This window comes from Vipera berus, assembly GCF_964194415.1.
Source record: "Vipera berus genome assembly, chromosome: 5".
NCBI classification, from domain to species: Eukaryota; Metazoa; Chordata; class Lepidosauria; order Squamata; family Viperidae; genus Vipera; species Vipera berus.
Window position 1 is genome coordinate 23,686,115 of NC_138207.1, and position 16,332 is coordinate 23,702,446.

Sequence of the window (16,332 nt, forward strand, 5' to 3'; positions counted from 1 at the left end):
AATGCTCTAATGCATTAGTGACCAAACACAGGTTTCCCAGGCAAGTGATTAGAGCTGCTGCACTGCCAGCTCAGTGAGTGATGCTTGAAATATCAGAATTGTTCTACTAATTTCCATCAAAATAATAACAGAGAGCTGTCAGCATGAAAAACTGGCGCAGATCAAGCAAGGTACAATGTCTGGAAATGGTGTTGATCTTGATATTGTAATGTCTCCCTTCTGGTACAGCTTAAATGAATTAAGAGTTCATTGCCTATTTCCTTCCACATATAACCTCACACCTTCATTTAAAAATATAGTAGCGCTACGTTGTTGTGGACAATATCTAAAATACATAATTACATTATACTTTCCTGGGATCAGGAGGAATTTACCAAACTGTTTTATATGCACCCGTGCACACACACAAACACTTACACAATCATTATCAAATGTTTTTATTATGCTGTTGTCACTATGCTGCCCATGCATTTAGCCCCAAAAATGGCACTGGAGTAACAGATGGCATAACACTGATGAAGCTGAGCAAGTATAGTCTCAGAATGCCTCCAGCTGGATGGCTGCCAATAAAATTATTTGTCTTACTTTCTTCTTTTCCTCCTTAATGAATTTTGTGCAGTAGGGGAAAAGAAAAAATGAAATGATAGGAAAAATCAGGAAGATTGCAAGTGGAATATCATAACATAATAAAAGCTGGTTCTGGAGATACCAATAATGCACATTTGTGTTGACACTATTCTGAACTGGGATAGTTTTTACCAATATCTAGAAGAGGCTTTCCATTATTGCATCGATAAAGAAAAACTGTGCATATGGTCAGTTGTTGCCATAATTTAGTCATTGCTAATGGTTAAAAAAGGTTTCATGTATGAGTGGAATTAATATTAACCTTTTCCTTCATTTACTATCTGCTCTGTTGCTTTGGCATTAAGCATCCTCCCTTATACCCAGTTTTAGTTCCCTACCCTATGCCCAGTAGGAACTGTGGTAAGTGCCAGATGGCTGTGAAGGAGTGGATGGACCAGGATGGCCAGCTGAATTTGAACAATATGGAGTTACCATCCTCTGGTTTCTTGGACGTTCATGTCTTATTTTTGGATAGGGTTGTACTTGTAGGAGAAGAGCAGGCTGAACTGGATGGCGGGGTTAAATGTGTCATCAGTTTGGAAAGATTACATTGCTACACGAGACTTCAGTGCACCTCCTGTGAATTCCATTGACCTTTATCTAGTGCCAATTTAGCCTTGACAGTCAGTTGACTAGATTCTTCTGTACAGGTAGCAATAATGAACTTTTATGTACTGTGAACTCAATGAATACTCCTGGTTATGTGCACCCGACAGTACTCCCCTGAAGGAGCGTGCATTTCATTAGGGACTCGTGGTTGTAGTACACTATTTCTGTAATATTTGTAATGCTTTTGATCATGGTAAATGTCAAGCGCCAGGGAAATCAGAAAATCCAGGCAGTTCAAACAGGTATAAAAATTTATTGCAAACTTAAGCTTTCTACAAGAATCTAAACTACTGATGGTCAAAGCAATTTGGAATTCAAGGTGGGCTGGACTTAGATCTCTTGTGGGCACAAAGGGATTCATGATTGATGATGTGTTTGACCCCTCTCTTGGGGTCAGCTAGGTCATCTCCTGCAGTAAATTGATGTTGTGAAGTAATCGGATATTAAAATTAATTTAAAAGCATTCATCTGCATAGCAAGATCTCCACTGACATGACATAACTATGACACAATATCCTTAATTTCCCATGCCTGCAAAATAATGCTTAGGATCACCCAATGCAGGTTAGAGCTATATATGGAAAAGGAAATTGCAAAAGTTCAAGCTGGTTTTGGAAAAGGTTGTAGAACAAAAGGCGTTATTGCTGATGAATGCCAAATAATTAATAAAGCCAAAGAAGGAAGTCACTATATGCTTCACTGACATTAGAAAGGCCTTCAGTTGGGTCAACCATGTTCGCATTTAGAATGTAGAGTTCCAAAAATGGAAAACTCTAAAACATCTAAAAATTGTCCCCTTGTGAAACCTATATATATAGGTTTGGAAACCTCTGGAGGGAACATAGCAAAACAGTCTGGATCCAGGTAACACAAAGTAATGATGCAAGGTTGCATCTTCTCTCCTTATTTATTCAGTCTGTATGCTGAATGTTTATTCAGAGAAGCTGAATTGGAAAAAGAAGAATGGTTTTAGAGCAGTTATGCTCCGTTTTAGTTTTCTTTACTCCGGAAGAGAGTTTCCAGCTAATCACCATTTCTCAACCAGTCTTCCCCATTTTATGCCATAAATTCATGAATTTCTAACATTGTTGTTTTCCATCCTGCATCTCTTCACTGTGAAGAGAAATAACGCTATTTGCTTAAGCAAATTTCAAGCAAGGTCCTTGTATCAGATCTTCTTTCAGTGCAGAAAACCTGAAATGAGTCCTTTTACTATTATACTAAGAATCTCCATCCAATCCTGCCTGTTTATGTCCCGAAACCACAAGAAAAATAGTCTTTTAATTCTTATGAAAAATGAAATGAAAAGCAAAACAAAACAAACAGAACCGTTTTAAAATGCCGTTTATCCAATGTGCATTTTCAACCTCCTATACAAAAATGGAGAAAGAATAATTCAGAAATGTATAAACTTAAATTGAAGACACACCAAGTTGCATAATTAAATAAATAAGGTTGTGCATAATTTATGCACCAGATAAATTTTGCTGAATTGCAATATTTTCCCCCTTAATGCATTTCCCTTATTGTTATAATAGGAATTCAGTTGATGCAGTACAATATATGGATGCATAATTATGTTGCATAAGATTATTTTATGGGGTTGTATTTTCATTGGTAAGCAATACATACAAAACACAGCCAATTCCATTTACCGTATCTATATTTCAACTATGCTCGCCCATACCTGCACTTTCTTCCAAGGCTCACTTTTTTAGCAGCATGATTATTTTATACTTTCTCTAGTCCGTTGTTTTAGCACATGGCACATAACCCTTAAAATCATTTGTTAAGGAAGTGAATGTCAGTGAGATTATTCTGGTTCTGTTATTCTGTTCTGCTCTTAGGTAAGTGTAGGTATCTGCTTTTACAACTGCCTTTCTTACTACAGCTTGCAATATAATATAAAGTCCTAGATTCCTGCTTATATGTGAATGTAAGTTATATGTGATTGTTGGTGACCAAAAGACTGCTCATGGTTTCCATGTTCCATGACCTGCAACTATATAATGGCTGTGTTGCTACCAAGATGCTAACTCAATCTCCAGCCCCCACTCCTACACACTCCATATTATACTTTAATACAAAGTGTTTGGGGGATGCCTGCAATGGAAAAGCTTTGGGAGATACGGACATTTCTAAACTACAATTTTTTCCCCAAATGATTAAATAAATTTCTCTTAACAGTCCAACAAATGATTTAAAAGTCTTAACCATTCTCTGTTCAGGTAAGGATTATTGATGATGGAATCCACCCATAGCAGTCCAGTGTTTTTTGTTTTCAAAACAAAGTAAGATTCAGGTTTATAAGTTAGTGATCAACTGGGGCACCAGAACCATTTTCACCATCCTTGTGCATAACTAGCTCTTTGGCTGCAGTGGCGGCCCCTAGACTAGCACACATGTGCGGGGGAACCTTTACCATGTGTATATATATATATATATATATATATATATATATATATATATATATATATATATAGACGCGGTGGCTCAGTGGGTTAGGATGCTGAGCTTGTCGATCAGAAGGTCGGCAGTTTGGCGGGTCGAATCCCGAGTGCCGCGTAACAGAATGAGCGCCTGTTACTGGTCCCAGCTTCTGCCCACCTAGCAGTTCAAAAGCACGTAAAAATGCAAGTAGAAAAATAGGGACCACTCCGGTGGGAAGGTAACAGCGTTCTGTGCGCCTTTGGCGTCTAGTCATGCCGGCCACATGACCACGGAGACGTCCTCAGACAAGCGCTGGCTCTTCGGCTTTGAAACGGAGATGAGCACTGGCCCCTAGAGTCGGAAACGACTAGCACGCATGTGCGGGGGAACCTTTACCTTTATATATATATATATATATATATATATATATACACACACACACACACACACACACACATATATGTGTATGTGTGTGTGTGAGTGTGTGTGTGTATGTGTGTGTGTATATGTGTATATATATATATATATTCTTTCCGCCTGAGTAGCAAACCTCAGCCATTTATCAAACAAACATTAAAGACATGGAACAGTGAAGATCATATACAGGTTGTCCTCAATTTACAACAGTTCGTTTAGTGACCGTTCAACTGAAAAAAGTGACATATAACTCTTTTCACCCTTATGACCGCTGCAGCATCTCCATAGTCATGTGATCAAAATTCAGACTCTTAGCAATTGACTCATATTTATGACGGTTGCAATGTCCCATGTCATGTGATCACCTTTTGCAACCTTCTGGCAAGCAAATCAATTAGGAAGCCAAATTTACTTAACAACCATGTTGCTAACTTAACATCTGCAGTGATTCACTTAACAAGTATGGTAAGAAAGGTTGTCAAATGGGGCAAAATTCACTTAACAACTGTCTCACTTAGGAACATAAGTTTTGGGGTCAGTTGTGGTCATACATCGAGGACTACCTGTATATATGTAAGAATGTGTTTGTGTATAATGGAAGAGCAGAAATGTAACCATAAGGCAAGTCACCTGTAATAATTATTTTTACTTGACACCACACTAAAAGGATGGATAGCAACTGAATAGCTATGCTGAATATGGAGTTCCACAGCCAAGCAACCAGAACAAGACAGCCGGATATTCATAACTTCAAGTGATTATGGCAAAAGTAGCATTTTCTTCCTTCATGGCTGAACCTAGGTGGTAGGATCAAATGACAGAAGTTCATCTAAGGTATCAAGATTATCAGAATTCCAAATATCAACCCACAATATGACAAATGTAAAAACTGACATTAAAAGGAACATGTTATAGTCCTTAAATTAAATAGCCATTACGGAGAAATAGTAACTGCAACAATCCAACTTACCATAAATTTCATTTTTTTTATTTATTAAATAACTATAGAGCAGACACAGGTTGCTTCATTCAATACCTTGATAAATATTCAGTTCATTTCATGAAATGAAAACAATGTCTCTTCATTTTATTTTTAATGACTGATCTTCTGTCCACTAAAGAGCATCTTTGTTTGTTCTGTCTATCCACTGAACGAAGATTCAATTGCTTCATAAATGGTATAAAATGACTAGGTTTTGAAAGTAACAAGCAATTTCCTTTAAAGATTACAATATAAAAGCACAAATGGAGAGAGAGAGAGAGAGAGAGAGAGAGAGAGAGAGAGAGAGAGAGAGATCTAATTTAGTCACTACCCACAATCTACCTCTTGAAGCAGCTTCCCAGGGCAAACTCAGGGCAATGCCACAACAGTCGTCTCTTTTTAGAAGTGGGTCCTTGTATGCAATTGGTACACTTCCAGAGTTTAGCAAGAATGTAAATATGGAATGAATAAAGTTTTTCTACATTTTCTTTTGCAGCCCTTTTATAAAGAACAGATTTTCCATAGAGGAAATTTAAGAATATATAATACTGAGAAACTAGACACCCACATTACTGTCTTATGTATATTTATTCATATAGTATGGCTGTATTATTATTATCCTTCTCATCTTCTCAACTACCTTCTGTTATTGGTATCATTATTATGATTATTGTTTCTCGGTTGTTTTGCACATACACTGAGTGCTTCTGCACCAGAGAAAAATTCTTTCTGTATCTAATCACACTTGGCCAAATGAAGTATTCTATTATTCTGCTAATGTTGCAGCAGTTTTTACTATAGATAACTGGTATTTTTGCCATAATCAAATGGCCCTGTTATGTAGTGCAACTTTTTTTCAATTAGCTTTAGTTTTCTTTGAGAAATAATTATCACAGAGCCCTAAAATAACTTTTCCCCAAAGAGATGTGTATCATTATGATGAAAATCTTTTATGTCTGTTCCTGAAATTGTACTTCCTTGTAAAAAATGGCTAAGCATTGATTTAATAAATACACTTGATTTGTGTATATTGTTTAAATTAGAAAAAGGCACAGCATAACTTTGGTTTCCTGTAGGGACACTGTAAAATTGTGGATTTTTGTTTTTGTTTCATTTGCAGTCAGAATGATCTTTCACAAAATAGAAACGGGGGGGGGGGGAAGGTACATTAGCATTTGGTTCACATTTCTTTTTTGGATGGCATTCTTTTGAGTGATTTCTAAAATAATCTTTCTTCTCATGGCATCTGTAAACATCTAAAAAATGATATTTGATTAAGACCAACTGCAATGGCTGCTTAAAAAAAAAAGAATCCCAAAACTTTAGGCAAAATGGTTGCTGCATTGCCATCCAAATGTAAACCACATTGAAAGCAGATGTTGTAAATATGCATTGAGACAAACATCCATTGACATTTCCTCCAGTTAATGGGCTTTTTCTACATTACATGCATTCAGATGTTCTTTCCTGTTTGTAATGTTGACACTGAGTATTTGTACAGATCCTTTCCTTCTCTGCCCTGATACCAGAAGCAGAACCTTTTTATGATTAGTCTCTCTGCTGAATTTTCTAACACCAGATGAGTGGGGATTTATCGTAATAGCATGTGTTTTGTTTCCTTTATTTCTCCCTCAGGAGAAGCACTTGTCAGGTCAGCCCCCATTTCTGAGCCTGAAGCCATGCAGAGAAGGGATATCGTGTTTGCCTTGTTCTGAAGGAAGCTTTTTCTGCCGACGGCAGTGATCACATAGATACCTGCAGGCCAGAGCCTCTGAGTCATCAGTGGGTGACCTCACTGACAATCCACAACCACAAAATGCAGCTTATGAAGTTCCCGCTAAAGCAGTCAGGCCAGATTGAAGCAGTGCAATGTCAATAAACAAAAATGGACATGGTCCAAGCTGAACATTTCCAGAAGAGCATGTAACTAATTTCAAAGAATAATGGTGGTATAAAGCTCCTTGAGGAATGTTCAGAACACCATTACCTGAAGCACTTTTCAATAAAATCCAAGGTACTTAATGGAATTTTCTCTTCAGGGCTCTTTCATCTTTTAATCTGTAATAATAATGGCTAGGAACAATGTAAAATTTAACAAGCAAATGCATTTTGTACTTTTTCATTGACAGCCGATATCCCAAGAGATGTTTTGAATATGTTCTTCTGTGTTTCTAAACAAAACCCAGAAAAGCAAGAAACTGAGCATTATTTTCTAGAGCTTTTAAAAAAAGAATTCTAAATCTTCCTGAATCCCTTTCATGTTAAAGATAAGTACATACTAGCAGGCATTTCTCTTATTTACGTGATATTTAAAATAGTACAAAAAGAATATTCAAGTAAAGTAACATGTACATTTCTGCAATATCCAGAATTATTTTTGAATCAGGCAAGCAATTATACTGTCTTTAAAAGAATATAAGGTTTTGCTAAAATCTGAAAATAGATCAGAATTGCATTTTATTTTATTATTTCATATTTTTAAAAGGAAATGTGGACATTATTTGCTTATACCGTTTTCCCAGCCATGCTAATTACCTAGTATTCCAATGCAATCTTAACCAAATATATTGGGACACATATATTATTACTGTTTTGTATTGCTTTGATCTCAATATACCAAAAAGATGCACCAAAAGATGCATTTAGAAGACACTCTATATAGCATCTTGGCCTAAATAATTTAGTCCCTTCTGCCACTAAGCTCTCTTTTTTTAACCTGATACCTTCCAAATGTATTAGGATTACAAATCCCAGAGCTTCCCTAAATTATAATTCAAAACTAGAAATTGAGAGCTTTAGGTGCAACTAATCTTGAGAATACCAGATAAGTGATGGCCGCACTGAGCTGCTTATTTTTCACCTAGCAACATTGAGGTTATTGAGAAAATATGATCATTGACAGCCTGAACCCTGAAAAATGAAATTTACTTTATTACAGAAATTAGCCATTGAGCGCACAGCCAGCTATGAGATGGATCATTGGACTTTCATTGTCTCTTCAAATTTTTAATAGGACTTATTTTCCATGTGACATCAAATTGAGTAATAAACTCTTAATGTGAGAGAAAACTTCAAATTAAAATTGAGGGAAGGTTGATATTTAAACATTTTAAGAAATAACATGGTAAGAAGGTTTATATAATTCAATCTTTTTTGTGCTAGAATTTTCGCCCCCCCCCCCCCAGTAAGTGTCAAAACAACGATAGAAGTGGTTTGCCATTTCCTTTTTCTATAACATCTATAGAGATTCTCAGTCATACAGGTCATAGTTGTCCCAGAGGTGCTTTTTCAAAAGGCAACTGGACTTCATTTTTCCTTGAAGGTATTTCACTTCTCATCCAAGAAACTTCTTCAGTTCTTATTGAATGGTGGAGGATGGAAGGATATATATTCCTCGTGGTCATCTGATCATTAGCATTCATTCAGACAGTCATTGAGGCCACTTGGAGGTTTATCTGTTCCCTCAGAATAGTGCAAATAGGGATGGAACCTTCTTGGTGAATGTTTCTATATAACATTATTTTCAACTTCTGAATACAAGTAATTTGGTGGTCTTCCAAAAAAAGTATCACATTTTCTGTTTCAGATGACACCTCCAAGCCAAAAAAACAAAGCAAAAACCCAAGGCTACAGTATCCATTGATTTAATCAATAGATTTGGTTTGTTCCCTGACCTAGGGCAACAGCTATTGTAAAATCTTGTTCTCTGTAAAGAGATTTAGCTTAAAGGACATCTTTGCAGCATAGTACATACTATATTTTTTTTTGCTACATCTTGTACAACTGAGAGGAATTACATGATGGCTAACACATAATCCACGTCACTGCAGGTTGCAATTCAAAATGCTAAGTATGTATTTTTCTTTCTCTAATACAAAACAAAAAAAATGCTGTGCCATATTTTAAGGATTGTAATGATTGAATATTTGCTGCTTTTGGGCTCAATGAAAAAGCAGACTCATAAGTGCAATGATAATCAGCCCTTAACATGTCCTAATGAACATCCTTCGCATTGAAAAATAAAACACACAGAGGTTTAAAACTAATTATATGCAAGCTATGGTAACAGATTTATGTTACAAGCACTGAACTATGATCCTCATTTATAATAACATGCTTAAGGGAGGGGGGAACATCTTAACAAGACAGTTAGCCCCGGACTACAAGAGGAAAAACCAGCTTTTGTTTTGAAATGCTGGTAACTGTTTAGTTATTTATAAATAGCTTGAACAAGAAGAAAAGGTCTGGAATTAAAGATTGATTGGAACATCATATGAAAACCTCCATCCTCATTTAAGTTCTTTTGTTGAGATACATCTTAAAAAGGAAAATAGAAGCTACTTTAGGACACAATTGTATATTTCTAGAATTTTATGGAGTTGTTCTTTTTATTGTTTATAATAATCCCACTAATTTAGTTTTGAGACTGTAATCATTCTGAAAATTTAAGCACCTATTCATTCATATAGAAACAAATCATTTTTCTGGAGCATCTTCCTGATCTGTGACATCTAAATAACACCAGTTCTGGGAAGTATTCTCAAAACATATATAGAACACCAGGTTGGACAAGGACGGTTTAGCATATTAGTACATGAACCCTGACAGCCACAAAGAAGTCTTCACTGTCTCTTCTCTGCACAGCTGTTTCGTATACCTATTCTACAAGCAAATCTTCATTGTTGAGTTCTACAGAGATATAGAAATCACTTGTAGGAATTAATAAATATTACTTTGATTTTCCTATAGGTGAGAATGGACTCTCTTATATAAACTGAAGTTGTGTGAAATTAATACTCACAATAGGTAATGGTAAACATTCCAGAATTTCTAATGCTTTTTGTACTCTTAAGACTACATCAGCAGAAAGGTTGGTGCAAGTCCACAAGGAGCTAAAGATGAGATCAAGCATTTTGTACTACAAAGCTACATAGACATCCTATCCACAGAGATGTGGGACATCAGATTTTGTTGGAAGACAACTGCTTCATCCCTAGCCATAGGCTACGCTGCTGGTTGCTGATAAGAATTAAAGTCCAACAGTGCAAAAAGATCTAAAGGTCCATATGAACTCTATTTTTTCTTTTTCTGTCATGCTATATTTTTGAATTCTGAATTTCTTTTTGCTAGTTTCTCAGCCGCATCATTTCTCCTGTTCTTTTTCTACATCTCAAATCATTTGCTAAGATGTCTTTAGGGAGCTAACCATATGGCTTGGCTTCATCTCACATTTAGATTACTCAACCTATGGGGACGGTCATGAGATAGCTCACTGCATATTTAATATATATAGAAGCAGCAGCTAAAAGAGAGATGCAATTTGTGAGATCTCCAGTGTTCAGAAAAGGAAGCTACAGGGAAGAAAAACAGTTTTCTAACAGCCTTTTGCACACAGTTAAGTAAATTAAATTAACTAATTAAATATCCTTTGGGAACAATCCAGTTAATGAATGCTTGGCTTAATAATTATTTCTGAATATAGTTAGGCCAGGCACAAAAGTAAACAAAATGTGGTTCTGTTTTCTTATTAATCTAATGAGTGATTTACTAAGCACGTCTGTTAAAATATCACTGAAATTATACATTTTTTGTATTGGTGATAAAACCATAGAATATGTTTTCTGACAGATGGACTCTGGATGTTAATAGCAGAATGTGGCGGCTGGGGAGAAATGGATGAAGTTGTGAATCAAGGCCAAAGCAGCAGTGTTCCATGAGCTCCTTATAAATTCACTGATACTGGCTTGACGTCTCTTCCTCAGATATGTTTTGGATTCGGCAATATTTGCAGCAAGACACACCCATACAAAAATGATAATATGTGGACAGTGACATCATGATACACTTGCATTTTGATGTCTGACGCAAATACCCCTTGCCTTCTGCACAGATGTCCAACCACAGGTGCCTTGGTCTGGATGGTGAAAACTGATAAAATATTTATTATCCTTTAAAACAAGGTTTTTTTAAAAAAAACAGTGACAAAAGCAATGGGCAGAATTACTACTTGCTAAACCCATTCGGCTCATAATAATTAAGCTAAAAAGTGTAGTGAACAACTTCTTTTCGGTAAAAGAGAAATTGCATGGGGCCAGGGGTGTGAGCAGTAAGCTGTGATTTTTTTTACAATGAACACATATTGTGATGCCACAATAATCCCTTCTCTTTAGGTATTGGAATGCAGGTACAAAAGGGGGGATGAGTTGTGGTATCATAATGTACATTTCAATATTTGCCTGCCATGTTCTTCCTCCCTAGCAGATACATAGGGCAGGGCTAATTTTTTTATCTTTTGAGAACCAGACGGTGTGAGATCCTCTGAGCCTACATCAACTCATGACATCTGTCAATGGGCACCATCAGATTGACTGAAGTAAACAATTATTTATTTATTTATGCTACTTATGTCTAACCTAAATGGTTATTGGCTCAACAAATTCTTCATCATACTTTTACAACAATAATAACAATAAAATCTTAACACCATAGTACTGTTCATTCACCTCAGGGTAAGTAAACATGTAGTGTTGGAGTTCTCCTCATCTCTTTGGTCCACAAAGGCTGCATGAAACAACCTGGTCATTACTAATTTATGGCAAATTGAAAGAGAGGGAGCTGCTCTCAACTCAGGAGACCCAATATTCCACAAGGGAGAAGACCAATCAGAAACTGCTCACTTCTGAATTCCGTCCTCTTCACCTCATCGAGGATGGAGAATGAGCATCCATGCTTTGCAGGAAGATCTCACATGCGCCTCTTCTACTTGGGCTAGGCAAGCTCAAAGAAAATAGCCATATGCCAACACTACAAAAGTTGAAAAGAGGAGACATTACTACTTAGAATAGAAAAGAGCTGGAAGGGGCTTTGGAGGCCTTCTAGTCAAGCCCCCTGCTCAAGCAGGAGAACCTATACCATTTCAGATAAGTGACTGTCTAGCCTCTTTTTAAAAATATCCAGTGAAGGAGCACCCACGATTTCTGGAGGCAAGCTATTCACTGGTTAATTGTCCTCACTGACAGGAAGTTTCTCCTTAATTCCAGATTGCTTCTCTCTTTGATCAGTTTCCCACCATTGTTTCTTGTCCAGCCCTCTGGTGCTTTGGTGAATAATGTGACCCCCTCTTCTTTGTGGCAGCCCCTCAAATACTGGAATACTGCTATCATGTCTCCCCTATTTCTTCTTTTCTTTAGACTAGCCAAACCCAAGTCCTGCAGCCATTCTTCGTGTGCTTTAGTCTCCAGGCCTTTGATCATCTTAGTTGCTCTTCTCTGGATTTTTTTCAAACTCTCAACATATTTTTTGTGATATGGTGACCAGAATTGTCTGCAGTATTCCAGGTGTGGTCTTACTAGGGTTTTATAAAGTGGTACTAATACCTCATGTGATCTTGATTCTATGCCTCTTGTTATACAACCCAGGATTGTATTAGCTTTTTTGGCTGCTGTTGCACACTGCTGGCTCATGATTAAGTGATCGTCCACTAGGACTCCAAGGTCCCTCTCACAGTTGTTGTTTTTAACCCAGGTCTCGCCCAATCTGTACTTGTACCTTTGATTTTTCCTGTTCTCCACATTGAAACTCATTTTGGGTAGGGCCCATTGGATAGGTCCCATTGTTCAAGTTTGTCAAGATATTTTTGGAACCTGAGTTTGTCTTCTGGGGTGTTAGTTATTCCTGCCAGTTTGGTATCATCTACAAATTTGATAAGTTCCCCTTCAATCCCCTCATCTAAGTCATTGATGAAGATATTGAAGAGTACTGGGCCTAGGACAGAAACTTGTGGTACCCCACTGCTTATTTCTCTCCATGTGGATGTAGTGCCATAGTGCTCTTCTACTTGGGCTAGGCAAGGTCAAAGAAAAGAGCCATATACCAACATGACAAAAGTTGCAAAGAGGAGAGATTACTATTGTTTGTAACATTTAAAATATAATATGTTTTCGTATGAAGCACATGCTGGAAGTGACAGATTAGTGATAGATCCCACATCCTCCCTGCTCATCTTCCTTCCCTCCCCATCTTTTAATTATAGCTGACAATTTGTATTTTATAGTATTTTAATTTTTATGCATGTTTTTGCATTGTTTTATTCTTTCTTATTATTGTAGTCTGCCCAGAGTCACTTCTTGGTTAGAGAGTGGGGCAAACAAATTTAATAAATAAATATCCTGAGATGTAATATGCAGTTCAAGTGTCAAAGTACATACTAGAGAGAAAATACAGACATGGTCCCCAATTAGAAGAAAATCATATTTTTTTCAAATTTATATGCCATTTTATCTTTTCCAATGACATACGCCAGTTTTTCCTCAGTGATGTACATTTTGTGACCAACCTCTCTTGATCCTGCTTCTTCATTGTGCATTACTTATATAAAGCATTGGTGAAGCATAAGTAGAGTTAAGAGGGGAAAAAGGTGAAAATGCAATCCATCTAGTTAGAACAGCAGCAGCAATTAGGCAAAGGAGGAAACCTACTCCCACACTCAGAAACTCTTACCACACAATCTCCTTAATCACTAATTTTCCATCCATCTTTCAATTACATTTAAGGCACAAAATGTTAGTTTTCTTTTCCTTAACACCCCTGGGTGGTTGTGGCACAATACAGTAGCTGGCAAATGAAAATGAGCCCTGAATCCATAAGATAGCCTTGTGGTTAGATAAGTAAGATTCCCATAAATATTTGAGGCAGGGTCTTAATCCCTTTTACTTTTGTAAAGGCAAGCATAAGGTTGTAAGGGGTTCTTATGACACTACATTTCAACCTTTTGTTGAAGAGTATTAGTTCAGGTTCTGCTTAATTCATCCAATTGTTTCTTGCCATCCATATATATGTGTGTATAAAATTAAATTTGAATTATTGATTAAAGGATAAAAAAATCATAGAAGGCCAGTAGCGTGAGTGGAATTAAACTGCCCTCAGATACACGTGGGAATAAAAAGTGGCAACCCCTTTTTTTTACTTCAAAAGAGGGGGGAGAGAACAGACAAGGGATTCTGGGTAACCTTGAATTATGGCAAACCTCAGTCAATCATTTCCAGTTCTCTGTGCAATGGGGAAATTGTAAAAAAAAATCAATTAGGAAACTCTCCCCAAATGCTAAAATTAAGTCTTTGTCCAATTTCAAAATTTATTCCATACAAAGAAACAGAATGGATAGAGTTGTGCTTTTATAAGATAGATTTTGAATTAAACATTGTCTCATCTTTGAGAGTTTGAGTCGTTTAAATTCATTTACCCTCCCCAACCCACTGCTTTTTGTTTCCTTAGCTCCTATCCAGCACCAGAACCCAGACTATAATTATCATGCAAAACAGCATCTCCCAGGCTCATTAATGCATTTCAGACTTTAAGTTCCTTGAAGTTCTGACGATTTTAAAATATTGATACTCATTCATAGCATGACTTCCTAGGACATAATGATATTTATGGACTTGAACATGGTTGACACAGCTAAAAAAAGAAGGACCATGTCATAAGTGTTTACTCTTGTGAAAAACTATACCATGTTAATATATGCCAATTTCTTAAATTCTGTTAGCAGTTGTAAGACAGTCAGATACCACCCATGGGATTGTGTGCCCTCATGAAACACAATTACAATGAGAATATCTCATTATCTCATTGGCTTTAGCTTACTGTTCTGTTACCATGGTTTCAAATACACTGAGGAGTCTGAAACTAAGAGTGCTGCTAACAAAGAACATATCCTTGTACAATGACATCAGATCATGTTAGACAGAATAGACTTAATTAAATACCCCCTGATGTAGCCCAAAATATAGAAGTTGTGTATACCTTTTTCCCCCCCAATAAGAAACATGTTATTAGAAGCAGCTGGGAAATACACACACACACACACATACACAGAGAGAAAGACCCACACAAATACGTATAAAAAGAAAACTCTTGTGGTTATTGAAAATTAAATGTATTACAACTGTTTATTGCAAGAAATCTATTACAAACAAGAAAATAGAAACATAATGGATGGATCAGATAAAGCGAATGATGTATATTTCCTTGGTGAATATAACTTGCTGTGGATGAAACGTGCACCATTTTTATTCTGGTAATTTAGACACTGGCATTCAACATGGAAGTATAGGGACATGCCTGATTCATTATAATATAGCCTAATTTAAGAAGACACATTTCTTGGACTATAAGTAAAAAGTGTATATAACCTATTTCAGGAAGACTGTAGTCCTTTGTCTTTACATTCATCTGTTACAACAAAAGACTGTTTTTTCTTGTAAGTTTCTAACTCTGCACTTTTAAAAAACTCATTGAAACTGCCATTACATAAGCACATGTACCAAAGTACTTGATTGTGACCATTGGTTGTTTTTTTTAAAAAAATTAGAAGATAAGAGGCCAGTTATGGGTGAATGTGTACCATTCCATATGGTTCATGCTATATGTCAGCTATCCTCTGTCTTGTGACCCACAAGATGTACTTGGCATGCTGTCTTGGAATTCTAGTAGCTCTTATTGGTTCATATCCCTAAAAGGGGCAGTGCTCTGATTTATCTGTCTAATCCAGTGAGTTACCCTGCATTGTTTTAAGTAAGGCCCATAATATTATTTAACAATTAGACTGTGCAACTCTGCAAAAAGATGGGGGTGCTTTAATATTTCAAAAGGAGGTGCTTTGAAAAGAAGTCCATATCTTTTTTTCAAATGACTTGCATTAGCTTTGCTAAAAAAATATTTTTGTGGGGGATGGGGTCATTTCTGGAGGCAGAACAACACATGGATATTTATTTCTTGCACAGATTAGATTGTCTCAAGACCAAAACAGGAAAAGGTTGCCCAGAATCTGTGGTACATCATCACTATCAGGAAACACCCACAGAGAGAATGCAACATGCATAATTTAGCCAAATTTCCCATGTTTTTGTTTCAGAGTCATGGCATTAAAAATTCCACAAATCATTTATTCACCCTGGAGGATATCATGTGACATAATGTGACAATAATGACTTCCCTTGTGGTGTTAATTGATTTTGTCCTGGTAGAGAAGGCAATTTGGCATCCATAGCAGTTTCTAGATCATGGACTTACTGATTGTCTGTCTAGGTAGTATTACTGTTAATGAAGAGAAAACACACTTTCCCCTTTAAACACAGTATGCTAATTAAGACAGACAATAGTGAGCCAGAGGTCATTTATTATTTTTAAAGAGAGAGTTAATTATAAATGGGCACAGAAATACAAAATGATTGTAAATTAGTAAGTGTGATTCTGAACTCATAAAATCT